This window comes from Schistocerca nitens, chromosome 6 (assembly GCF_023898315.1).
Source record: "Schistocerca nitens isolate TAMUIC-IGC-003100 chromosome 6, iqSchNite1.1, whole genome shotgun sequence".
In the NCBI taxonomy this organism is placed as follows: Eukaryota; Metazoa; Arthropoda; class Insecta; order Orthoptera; family Acrididae; genus Schistocerca; species Schistocerca nitens.
The window spans coordinates 698,392,468-698,406,781 of record NC_064619.1 but is presented as its reverse complement, the minus strand read 5'-3'; the positions used below and the strand labels follow the sequence as shown (position 1 = coordinate 698,406,781).

Genomic DNA, 14,314 nt, shown 5'->3' with positions numbered 1-14,314 from the left:
GCAAGATTTCATTTGATTTACTTCTGATATTGTTTTATTCTTTTAATGATAACTTTCACCTACTGTGTGTATACATCAGCCTTTCCCTAGATGACTAGTCAGCATCATAATCTATGGCAAGTGTCAAGCCAACACAAATTCCTAACCATGAACAAATGTTACCCAAGACCTGTTTTATACTCAATAGCATGTAATAGTTATTGCACTGAGAACACAGATACATTTACATTTCTCCACTATTTATCTACTTCAGCAAACTGGTCTCTAGCCGGCCACTGTGGCCGAGCGGTTCTAGGCACTTCAGTCCAGAACCGCGCTGCTGCTACGGTCACAGGTTCGAATCCTGCCTCGGGCAGGGATGTGTGTGATGTCCTTAGGTTAGTTAGGTTGAAGTAGTTCTAAGTCTAAGGGACTGATGTTAAGTCCCATAGTGCTCAGAGCCATTTGAAACTGATCTCTAATCATGATCTCACTCATTGAGGTTCATATTATATCAGACTCTTTAACTTTGAAGAGCCACTTTTTTACTTTAATTCTAGTTTTCCTCATTCATGTCATTCATATTATTAACTTTTAGTAATATGTAAAATAAGGGAAAAGCAATCGCTCACTCATTGAGGAATGGTGTGTGACGCATAGAGACATGTAAAAGAAAAACAGTAGTCATACCAGCTTTTGAGCTCTTGCTTTTTCTAGTAAAAGTACATACATTCACTCATACAACTGCACAGATGCCCGAATGTACATTTCCACGGCCGTGATGATACTAATTATTGATTATTGGAAAGCAGTTGCTTAGGCTAATGAGACAGATTTACAAGGGAACATGTAAATACATTAATAAGATCAGCACTAGACAGTATACAATCAAGAGCTCTGTTGTAACAAAGCTCATCTCAGATCAGGAAGTGCCTAGTACATATGAGGACCAATCTTCATTTAAAATAAAATGTCACACAGTAAGCTATGAAGTACAATAGTATGCAATTGTATTACCCTCTGTGATAGTGCCTAGGCTGTAAATATATGTGCTATTGTACTTCATAGCTTACTGTATGACATTTTACTTTATATATATAAGAAGAGAGATGAGTTTTGTTTCAACGAAGCTCTTGATTGTATACAGTCTAGTGCTGATCTTTTAATGTATTTACATGTTCCATTGTAAATCTCTGGTGTTAGTTTTATGACTAACAAAGATGTACACATGTTTTAGTATATTGTGCTGGATGTACACAGAGATATGGTTTAATGCTACTAACAAATATGTGCACATGTTTTAATCTAGTGTGCTGTATACACAAAAAGATTTGATTGAATGCCAGTACTTTCATTTTTAAGCTAAGCAGTATTATGATTACCCGTCACTTTCTGTAAGTGTGCTTTGTACACCCTTATATACTACATATATACTCTTTTATTATTCAGGGGCCTGAAGATAGAAAAATGAAATGCCAAAACTGGTTGCTTTCAGAATAAAATAAAATATCTTAAAGTATACAGCTGTTGGTGAATTTCATTGACATTGAGAATATCCAAATGGGCCGTGTAGTCAAGTAGCTGCTGAAGGGATTTGTGCTGTGGTTTGCAGCATGTTTGGCAGCTGGAAGGTCAAGTTTGCAGTTTTTCATAGTTCGGCAGAGGCCATTCATGCAAGTGAACAGTTCGTTCCTTGTTATGCACACAGAATGTGGTGCTGTAATGACTGCATATCTATTGTTTGATATATCTGCTTTCACACGTGACCCTGCCTTTTATTAGCTAGAAAATGCCCGTGACCAGACTCCATTAGCAGGCAGTGGGTGGATGCATGGGAGAGGTGTTGCACCTGAGCTGAACACAAGGTTTCAAAAAGAGTAGAGGTTGTGAAATATGGTTTGAGCTTGGATTGTGTGATAAACAGATCTCTCATGCCATTGTATGGGGTTTGTATGGGGTGCAGGATAGGGAGCAGGAGTGGATTAAGGATGGACAAGGATATTCTGTAGGTGGGTGGCTGCCAGAACACTATTTGGATGGTGGTAGGTTACCCCTAATCTTGGGCACTGTTGAGAGGTGGTCGAAGCCCTGGTGAAGGATAGCATTGAATTTTTCTGCTGATTGGTGCTTGTTAGCACATTTGCTTGTGTCAGGAGACTGCACAGGACATCTATTTATGGATGAGCTGGGTAGAATATTGTCTGTCAGTTAACTTTCAGGTAAGGTGATAAGTACGCTTTGACAACTTCTGCCTTCCAGTCTTGATGTGGTGCCCAAGGGTAGTGAGGCTGTCGAAAAGAGATGTTTTGATAAGGAATGGGTGACAGCTGTCAGATTGGAGATACTATTGATGGTTGGTGCTCTTGACATGATCAATAAGTTTTTATGGAGCCATCTTAATGGTGGAAATGAACTTCTAGGAAGATGGCAAGTTGAGCTGAGAAGGATCAGGCAAAGCAGATTTGGGAGTAGGTGTTGAGGTTATGGAGGAAAGACCAAAGGTTGTCTTTGCCATGAGTGCATATCATGGAAATATCATCAAATAATCTGAACAAGACTATAGGTTTTAGACATTGACTAGATGAAAAAGATTTGTCCAGATGTACCATGAATAAGTTGGCACAGAATGGTGCCACACAAGTATCCATGGCAGGACCATGGACTTGTTTATATATTTGACTGGGAGTATTAGGAAAGAGGTGGTGGGCTTAGTATCAGGACGACATTGGGAAAGGTAGTGTTCCATGGCCACAAGGCTATGGATATAGTGGATGTTGGTGTAAAAGGACATCACATCCACAGTGACCAACAACTGTGGAGGGGTGATGAAGAAAGTGAGCAGTGTTCAGAGTGTAGGATGGGAGGTTATGGACAATAGTTTGGAGGTGTTTATTAACAAAGGCATAGGTTTGTTCTGCTGGGAGCATTGTACTCGGACACAACAGGATGACCAGTAGGGAGAACTGTGGGGTTGAGTTTGTGGAGTTGAAGGAATAGGTAAATGATTGAAGTATGGGGGGTACTGCTGTGAGGAGGGAGGTGAATTCAGGTTCAGGTTTTGGGATGGACCTAAGGCATTGACAAGGAATGGAATGGGATTATAGTTGTAAGGTTTGTTTGCAAATATGTTGGAAAGTCAGAGGCCCTCAGGCACATATGCATTACAATTCATGATTGCAGTGATGGAGCATTTGTCTGTGGAAATGATAAGATCTGGATTGGTTTTCAGGTTACAGTTAGGTATGTGTTCCATAGGAGTGATGTTGGACTGACTGGGGAGAGATATACGAAAGAAAGATGAGGCCAGGTTAGAAGTGAGGAATTCCTGAAAGATTACCAGGGGATGACTGGGTGGAAGGGAGAGGAGGATCATGGATGGAGGGAGGTTGGATATGTTCTAAACAAGGTTCTATGCAGGATTTTGGTTGGCTGTTGTCAGTGGACTGAATGGTGAAAAAATATTTCCACTTCAGAGAATCAGTAAAGGAAAGAACATCCTTTACAAATTCAGCATGGTTGAACTTAGTTTTGTGTTAGTTTTAGTACTGAGACTTCTATAGGGGTCAGAATTTTGGCACAATCTCTGGAAACAGAATTATGGGATGGTTGTTAACGAATGAATGTATTTTGAGGAGACGGGAGGAAGTTCTGGGGGTTGTGAAAGACTGAGTATGTCAACAAGTCATGTCGGAGAGCTGTGAAGGGTTAATGGTAGTTGGATCAGAGGGGTTGGCTCTTTCTTGGCTTTAGGTAATCTCATGCTGACACGAGACAGGAGTAACTGGGCCAGCTTCCTCTGATGGTGCTGGGAATGCTATTCCAGCCATTTAAGGACAAGAGTTTCTGTTACAGTGATGGGATTCAAGAATTTGTGGTAACTGAGTCACAGGATTTTTCAAAAAGAGTAGAGGTTGTGAAATATGGTTTGAGCTTGGATTGTATTATAAACATATCTCTCATGCCATTGCCTTACACGGGTAAACCTCTGATTCGGCCACCATCCAGCACTTCTCTGATCACCCAGTGTCACTGTGGCCTGGAAAAGCTCATGGCTTTGACTCCTAATTGTCTTCCCATGAGATGAAGGATATCATACCAAAATCCTACCAACATCACCCAAAATAGTGTTCCACTGCCCACCAAATCTGCAGAATAAATCCGTGTTTGTCCATATTCCATTCTTTCTCCCCATGAGTCTCCAGCCCGGGTGCAAGACCTGTCACATACACCCTCCCACCACCTACTACAATCCAGTCACAGGCAGTTCATATGCAATAAATTCAGGACCACATGTGAAAGCAGGCTTGTTATTTATCAGCTATGTTGCAGTTACTGCTCCACCTTTGATATGGGCATGACAAATAATCAACTGTCTCCTTGCATGAATGGCCACTGCCAAACTGTGACAAAACAAAAGCTTATTCATCCAGTTGCCAAATATGCTACACACCACAATACAAAAAACTTCAACAGCTGCTTCACTATATGGGTCATCTGGATATCCTGTTCTGGCACAAGTTTCTCTCAACTACACAAGTGAGAATTCTCTCTCCAGCATATCTTGTGCTCTTGGAATCCCCTGGCCTACTAACCCGTTTCCCACTGCTGCATGCTACTATTTTCTCCTTCTCTTGTCTGTTCACTTGAGTCCTCCCCCTCCCACATTGTTTCTGACTTCTTACTCCACTCTTCCTCCTTCCTCCACTCTTCCTCCTTCCTCCGCTCTTCCTCCTTCCTCCGCTCTTCCTCCTTCCTCCGCTCTTCCTCCTTCCTCCACTCTTCCTCCTTCCTCCACTCTTCCTCCTTCCTCCACTCTTCCTCCTTCCTCCACTCTTCCTCCTTCCTCCACTCTTCCTCCTTCCTCCACTCTTCCTCCTTCCTCCACTCTTCCTCCTTCACCCCCACCCCCCCTTGCCATGCAGGAATTCTCTCTCTCTCTCTCCCTCCCTCCCTCCCTCCCTCCCTCCCTCCCTCCCTCAACCCCCTCCCCTCCCCTCCCCTCCCCTCCCTGCCCCTTTTCTCCACTCCTGTCCCCTCTGCCCCCCTCTTCATCTCCGACCTTCTCTCTTTCCTTTTCCCTCCCTTCTTTCTCCTCCTCCACTCACTGTGTATCACTCATATGCTTCACCCTCTGAACTTCTTTAATCTTGTTGTGCAGCCACTGATCATCTGCTAACCTTCCTTGCCTTGTGTGTCCTTTCTTATCCCCTCATCATCTCCATCAGCCCAAGCAGCTGCTTCCAAAAACTGATAATAAATTTCACCATGGCCACACAAATGAACCTTTGAATGTCTGTATGGTTGTGTGAGTTAATGTCTGTAGTTTTATTAGAAAAAGAGCAAGAGCTCGAAAGCCAGAATGAATTCCTTTTTTCTGTTACATGTTTTCTATGCTCCACACATCAGTTTACTATAGATGTGAGGTTACCTTTACCATATTTTGCATATTTTTCTAACCAAGAGTTTTGATTATTGTTAATTTGCTAATTCAGCTCTCTCTCTCTCTCTCTCTCTCTCTCTCTCTCTCTCTCTCTCTCTCTCTCTCCCTCCCTATACATTATTACCTTTGTTTGTCTTTGTTTATGTGCCTACCACTCACTGCCCATTCTTTAATATGTCTATACTTTCTGTTCCTCTACTGCACCTGCCTTCAAAACACACATCAGCCACCCTCTGTTGCGCAATTTAAATACCCCCTATTGTAACAACCCACCCCATTAATAAGTGCCACATTATAACTTCCTGCTCTTGGGGTGATGGCTGTTTTTTGAACATTTCAATCCAGTGCTGTTTTTAATTTTTTCTCCTCTACCTTCTTGTGCTGTCCAGATTGATTGTTAACCAGTCATGCCTGTGTTTTTATGATTGGGTTGCATGATCACAGGTGTTTCTTACTGTTGCACTTGTCAGTTTATGATTGAACCTATTTATGTATGAGCACCCCCGCCTATGTCCTGCTTCTTTAAAACCTGTTCTCGCCTTCATTCAAACTTCCTACATAGCTCTCTATACCAATCTTGCCATTTTTCCATTATAACACTACCACCACAAGTTTTTACTTTGCAATTTTCAACCTTATTTAACAGTTTTTTCAGTGACTCCTCCTTTCTTCCAGCCATCCAATCATGAATTGCTACTCTATTTCTTCACCATGCACCCCACTAACAACAGCCAACCAAAACCCCCTATATGACACTGTTTAAAACACATCCAATCTCCCTCCAACCATGATCCTGCTTCCCCATCCACCCAGTTGTCCCCTGATAATCTTTCAGGAATTCCTCACTTCTAACCTGACCTTACCTTCCTTTCCTGAATCCCTCCATTGCGTGTCCAACAGCAGTCCAATGGAACACACAGTTATCCATAACCTGAACCTTGTCATCCCTCCCACAGACAAAGGCCCTACACAGTGGTCACAAATCGAGTGGCTGTGTGGCTGAGGTCTCTGTCCACTTTCTGACACATCTGCATACAAACCGGATGACTGTGATCTCATCACAGTAGTCCAACATGTCCTCCAGCAGCTTATCAAGGCCTTGGGTCCATCCCAAATTGTGAATCTGAATTTATCTCCTTCCTCACACCAACAAACCCCTTCACTCCAACCTTTTTCCCACTCCCCAAACTCCACAAACCCAACCTCACAGGTCTTTCTACAAGTCATCCCATTTTGGCTGGGTACAATGCTCCCAAAGAATCAACCTCTACCTTCCTTGACCAACACCTCCAAACTATTGTCCGTAATTTCCCATCTTACATTCAAGACACTGTTCAATTCCTTCACTTTCTCTCCACAATTCCTGTCCCGTTAACCACCTGACTCATTGGTCTCTGTGGGTGTGACATTCTTGTACACGAATATCCCCTAACATCCTTTCCTGATGTCCTCCTGGTACCAAACACACCATCTCTTTCCTAATCCTCCTAGCCAACTACATGCTGACCCACAGTTATTTCACTTCCGAAGGCCAACTCTGTAAACAAGCTTGTGCTATAACAGTATTGTTCTTATACAAGTCTAATATTGTTATACTGCTATGACGCCATCCTAGCAAACTTATTTATGGGCCACATTTGGAGGAAATGGACCACAACATCCAATGGATCCCACCCGCATCGAAGAACTACAACCGCTTTGTGGGATTACTCCTAGCCATTGCCAAAAAACACATTCCCAGAGGCTACAGGAAAACTTATATTCCCGGCTGGAGCCAAGAATGCATAGACCTATATAATGCATATTCGCAAAACAATGATCCTGAAATTGCGGACGAGCTTCTCCAATGCCTGGACTCAGCAAGACGAGAAAAGTGGCACACTCTCATGAAAAATATGGACTTCAAGCACTCCAGCAAGAAAGCCTGGTGCCTTCTTAAAAACCTAGGTGAAAGCTCCATTAAAACCTGTATGGGTGGCAACATACACCCCAAAGAGGTAGCAAACAGAATAGTTAACCTTAAGAGGAAAACACCACGCAGCAACAAGGATAAGACTATGAAAGTAAAGAAAGAACTGAGAACCAAGCTCCGACAATCCACACCCAACAATAATTTCTCAAAAACCTTTACCATCCTAGAGATCACAGAAGCACTGAAAGAAATGAAAATGGGTAAAGCGGCTGGTTTAGATGAGGTCTACCCCGAGTTCTTACGGCACCTAGGACCTCCAGCTCTACTGTGGCTAACTCAGTTTTACAATGACATCCAACGATGGGAAACACTACCACCACTATTTAAACAAACCAAGATCGTCGCCATTCTTAAGCCTGGCAAAGATGGAAAGCTCCCAGAGGACTATAGACCTATAGCTCTTCTAAGTGTATGCTACAAACTATTGGAGAGACTTATTCTCAACAGAATAAAACCCATTGCTGAGAATTTCATTCCTATTGAACAAGCCGGATTTAGACCCGGTCGGAGCTGCTGTGATCAAGTATTATCTCTTATCACACATATTGAGAGTGGATTTCAAAGGATGAAAAAGACAGTCGCCGTGTTCATAGATCTGTCGTCAGCGTATGACACAGTGTGGAGGGAGGCAATGATTCGTAAACTCCCAACGCATTATTCGTTGCAAGAAAATGGCTACCCTAATCAACAATATGCTTTCAAATAGATTTTTTGAAGTACACCTAGATGGAGACATAAGCAAGACATATAGGTTAAATGATGGCCTGCCCCAAGGATCCGTGCTAGCTCCATTACTTTTTAATATACATACATCAGACCTACCAGAGACATCTTCTAAGAAGTTTATCTATGCAGACGATACTGCTCTCACATATCAACATCGAGACTTCCACAATTCCGAAAGAATCATTGAGGAAGACCTTATCAAAATGGATGAATATTTCGAAACGTGGAGGCTCAGACCTAATACTTCTAAAACCCAAGTCTCCTGTTTCCACCTCAACAACAGACAGGCAAACTATGCACCCCACGTAGAGTTCAGAGGCCAGCTGCTTAACTACAATCCCCTCCCAAAGTATCTTGGAATTACATTGGACCGATCTCTGACGTACAAGGAGCACTTATACAAATGCGCAGCAAAAATCAAAACCAGAAATAATGTCCTACACAAACTCACTGGAAGTAGCTGGGGGGAGGGGGGGGGGGGGCGAGCAAGCGCCACAGTTCTCAGAACATCTGCTCTTGCACTAGTATATTCGGTGGCTGAATACTGCGCTCCGGTCTGGCTAAACAGCACTTATACAGCAACGGTGGACACCCAGCTAAACGACACCATGAGGCTCATCTCAGGCACTATTAAGCAGACGCCCCACCAATGGCTCCCGGTACTGGCTAACATAGCCCCACCTCATCTAAGGCGAAGATCTGCACTGAAAAGGGAATGGCAAAAGTGCGCTAACAACCGTGACCTACCCTTACACGAAGACTGCAAGAATTCCAGCCACAGGCTCAAGTCCCGTAAGCCATCATGGAGATTAGGGCAACAGCTGATCGAGGACAATTATGATATCGACGAAGCCTGGCGTCGGGAATGGGATATGTCTAACCCTGATCACCTTAACTTAGTCTCGGACCCAACCGTACGGCCCGAGGGCTTCGGTCTTCCCAGAAAATCTTGGACAACTTTAAATCGTATCCGAACAGGCTATGGTAGATGTAATTACTGGAAGCACAAATGGGGACAGACTGACTCACCCAACTGCGACTGTGGGAATCCACAAACTCTACATCGTATCGCAATGGACTGCCCTACGAGGAGATTCCCTGGCACAATGCAGGAGCTGCACCTCCTGGAGGGAGATGCTTCTGGCTGGCTGAGGGACTTGGACATACAACCATGAGTCTAGTCTACTCTTCTCCTTCTGAAAAACCTATTACTAGATACTATTACTATAATTTCTATGTATTTTTGTGTATTTTGTGTTTTACTTCCTTTTTTAGATCTAATAATTGTTTGTTGCCTGTAACATTGACCATTCATTGTTTTTATACGTTGTTTGTGTTACTACTTACTTACTGCTGTATTCTATTAGCCATAGGAAATATATATATTTGGAGGAATCTTCTTATCCAGTCAACACTTAAAATGAATCATCTGGTTGAGATTTATTGACGACATTTCCATGATCGGGAACCATAGTGGGACAGCTTTTGCTTTTTTCTCTATAGCCTCAACACCGACTCCCAAATCCACTTAACCTGGTCCTTCTCAACACAACTTACCACCCTTCCTAAATGTTGATTTCCACTGCTCAGATGGTTCCATAAATACTTCTATTCATATCAAGTGCACCAACCACCAATGATACCTCCACTGTGATAGATGCCACATGTTCCCTGTCAAAAAGTATATACCTTACAGTCCACCACCTGTGTATGCTACATCTGCAGGGGAAAGCTGGAGTTGTCAAAATCTAACTTTATCAGATTCTGTGTTGGCAAACAATATTTTATGCAGCTCATCCATAAACAGGAGTGTGGCATCTCATCCTCTGACACCAGTAAATGTTGTAACCAGCCACCAACCAGCACTGCTCTGTTCACCCAGTATCACCCTGACCTTGAAAAGATGCTTCACCAGGGCTTCAACAACCTCTCATTGTGGCCTGAGATGAGGGATATCCTACCTAAAATTCCATTGACATAATCCGAAGTAGAGTTCCACCACCCACCCAACCTACAGAATATCCTTTTCCATTCATATTCCAATCCTGCTCCCCAGGGTAATTCCCTTTTGATTGACCCAGGTGCAAGATGTGTTCCATACACTCTCCACTCCTGCAACTGCATTCTAGTCACAGACATTTCCTACCCAATGAAAGGCATGGTGATGCTTGTTAGCAGCTGCATTACATATCAGCCATGCTGAAAATACTACACAACACACTTTGTGGGTATGACGTGTAACCAACTGTCCACTTGCGTGAACGCCCACCAACAAACTGTAGATAACAACAAACGTGACAGTTTACATGCTGAATACGCTGCACACAACAACACTGATGATTTAAATAGCTGCTACACTATGTGGGCTGTCTTGGTACCCCAGTCCAGCACACATTTCTCTTAACTATGCAGGTGTGAATTATCTCTCCAGCTCATCCTGCACACTCGGAATCTCCCTGGTATAAACTTCTACTAACCAGATTTCTCACTGTCTTACGTTTCATTTCCCATTTTCTCTTATGTCCACACCACTCCTTCCCTGTTCAGATCATGTACTGCCTTCTCCCACCACTTTTCTCCTTTCCATGTGGTCTCCCTCCCCTCCACCCATCCCCTCCCTCCCTCCCTCCCTCCCTCCCTCCCTCCCACCATGCCTGCCTGCCTTTGTGCGTTAGGGTTTTTCGTAGTTGTGTGTGAATGAGTATAATTTTACTAGAAGTAGTGCAAGAGCTTTAAAGTTAAAGTGATTTTCTGTTACTTGTCTTTATGCTCACACATTAGCCTGCTGTAGGCGAGTGTTGCCTTTCCATTGTGTAATGTACCATTACATCCAGGAATTTGTAATATTGGTATAATTTAATAATATATTGGACTCAACTGCTTCTTATTTTTGCGTTCTCTTGAGCAGCTATTCATCGGCCTCAATAGTGAACCACTGAGTTCTGAACGTGTCAGTGTGCTTACAAATTATTGTGTCAGTATGATGCTAGCAGTAACTACCAAAATTAAAAGTAGCTAAACGATTAAAATATTGAAGTATTGTAAATGTTAAATAGTATAACAAAATTGTGACTTCAATAACTAGAAATGCCCTATTTCTGATAAATAAACCTGATAGAATACCATAATAAGTACAGGTGGCTTACATGCTTGTGAGACACACTGTAGTGTGCAGTCTCTGAAGCCCCTCTGCATTGGCTATTGTCAGACATTTGGGACTGAAAGTGGGTGTACTCTCCTATTAGGCATTCAGTGGCATAGGATGTCCCATGTAACTTTTAAAATCTTTCCAGAGTAAGCACATTTCCCGAATGTATCCTGAATTTCTCACTGCTTTCTTTAATGAATAACCATGAAGTGAGAATGTAATGACTAGGCATAAAGTGATAATTGTTGCCTTTTTTGTTATTTTTGTTTTTAACTAGAATGATGTTTCTTGGACACAAGATTCGAGTACTGTCTCTAATTTTCCAACAGACAAATAAATCTTCATGTTTCCCATCCTTGCTAATATCTTTGAACACAAGTCTTTCAGTTCTCTGCCAAAATCTTCCTGTAGCTTTAAGTGATCTATTTTTTCCATACGCTGATGAGCCAAAACTTTATAACCATCTACTTAATATTGTGTTTGTCTGCCTTTGTAATGCAATATAGTGACAATTCTGTGTAACATGGACATGGTTCTGAAGGTATGAGCACCAGATATTGATGCACAGTTATTCGTAAAGTATTATCATAAATTGTTGGCCGGTGGTTTGTGGGTGCACATCTGGCATTTGATAGCATCTAAGAAGTGTTACATCAAGTTCAAATCAGGCAAATTACATGGTCAAAACATCATGCACTTCAAACCACTCAAGCACGATTCTGACCTTGTGACATGGACAATTATCCTACAGGAAGATGCCATCATCGTGAAGAAAGACATCAAACATGAAAGGATGTTGGTGGTGCACAATAATTTTCACGCAGTCGGCAGCTGTCAGGTGCCTTCAATTACTGTCACAAATCCCATGGAAGTCCAGGCATAGTCCTCCCCCTTCCACTCCTCTGCCTTTAGAAATGGAACACTTCTTGTAGAAATCCTTACTCCTATATAGTCAATGCTGCAACAGAAGAGAACAATCCTTGATGATCACCTATTTCTGGTGATGTCCCACAACATCACGAACTTCATCAAAAGCAGCATTTCTTGTTGAGATTTTATGATGAGTAGGAAGCATAAGATTTCATAAGTGGGAAATACCATACGAATAACTCGCGATATCAAGAAAATAGTAGCATAAATGCTCACTTTCAAGTCACCATTGCTGTCAGAATCTAAGAAGGCTAGTTCCTTTGACATAAGTGTGATCATGAGCCCAGCCAAAAGAAATTCTTCAAATGCCAGCAGTATGAGTATGTTATGTCATACAAGAGCCAAACAAGTTGTGATAAATGTTTCACAATTGTACGTAAAATAAAAACGGTATGTTTATATAAAACAAACTATTCTGAAAATCATGCAGCTGACAAATTTTCCTAGAGATGAATAAATGCATGAAAAAGAAGGCTGTTGGAGACTGTGTTTCAAGATTAGAATTGCATATCAGGCTATTAAACTGCCAATGTTTGTGACCAAAAAAGGCCACATCAAAGAAAGCTGGAACAAACACTTATAGCTGCAAGTCTTCCTCCAAACATAATGTTTTTGTGAAGTCAGTTTTTTCCTTAAGACTATTAGCAAAAGCTAGAAATAACAAAGTTCATATCTTTCAATATTGCCAGTATAAGTAGAAATGGAAAAAGTAACTAAAGTGCTCCAACCTTTTACATCAAACAAGTATCCAGCCAATTGCATTCATTCAAGATAATCATATTCCTGTCTGCCTCTGGTAGCTGAGTGGTCAGCGCGACAGAATGTCATACCTAATGGCCCGGGTTCGATTCCCGGCTGGGTCAGAGATTTTCTCCACTCAGGGACTGGGTGTTGTGTTGCCCTTATCATCACCATTTCGTCCCCATCAACACGCAAGTCGCCGAAGTGGCATCAACTCGAAAGACGAATGGTCTACCTGGTGGGAGGCCCTAGCCACACGACATTTCCATCATATTCCTTAGGCATCTGTTTTAATGAAACAATATCCAACATTCTGAATCTTGTCCTGTTCTCCATCCCCCCCACCATCTCCCCCTTCCCTCATTGTTGGGTGGCAGTCATTTCCTCAAAGAAAATGTAAACAGAAAAGGAGGAAACTGAATTGTAGACAAAGTGTAATGTGTTTTCAGAGAAGCAAGAAGCTGACTGGAAAAGTGTTAGGCAAAGAAACAAGTTTCCAGAGACTGCCCAAGTAGGCCCGTGCAAATTACACTGCTTCAAAAGTTGATTACTATTAATTTCTTTATATAAGAGATTTCAAATACTTCAGTATTAAAATAATTTGGTATACAAAAATATTTTTTTTGTGGGAAGTTCAGCACATTTACAGCCAGGAATGTTTTTACTTTTTATAGAAAACAAGATTATATAGAAAATGTTTTGTGAAAATATGTATTTGTTATAATGAGAGTTTAAATTTCCTCATCACTGTTAAGAGCCATTGCGTGTGATGCACTCTTTAGTAAATGATTAGTCCCAGGTTGAACTCAAGAACATTTTATTCACAGCACAAATATACCATAAAGTTTAGTTCTGAGAACAGCTGAAAGATTGTTTGTGATCGCTTGACAATAACAGAAACAAATTTCACTGACATAATACCAGTTCCAGGGGAAGCCTCATCTCAGGTGGCTGTAGAATGGTGTTCGCTGGGGGCTGTAGCATGTGCAGTACTGTGGAGCAATATGGAGACAGTGCTGTGTGGAGCGGAGCATCTGGGCTGGTCACTGTGAGTTCTGATTGATGGGCTATGAGTGTGGCCGGCTCCTGGCCTGGAAATTAGTGAGCAATTGAATGCTGCTGCTTCACCTTAAGTATCGAGCAGTTGGAAGTATGTCTGCGACTTCATGACGTGTAGGGATGGTACTCATTTCCTCAATAGGAGCTCCACTAGTTTCCTGGTGCAGGTACTGGGTGCAGTTGTTGGCTGGTGCCCCTGGTGAAGCCTGTAAAAATGGGTGTATCAGCAGACAGTTTGTATACAGTATTGTGTCCACAACATGTGAAGCCCTTGTGGTATTTGTAAATTGTCTCCAGAGGAGAGACGCCTGTGCGCAAA

General features: G+C 42.2%; 1 protein-coding gene across 2 annotated transcripts in view; it reads left to right on the top strand.

Moving 5' to 3' along the window:
* Positions 1–14,314, top strand: part of LOC126263635 (1-acylglycerol-3-phosphate O-acyltransferase ABHD5-like) — a 284,682-nt gene that overhangs the window by 256,240 nt on the left and 14,128 nt on the right. The gene's annotated exons all lie outside the window — the stretch shown is intronic.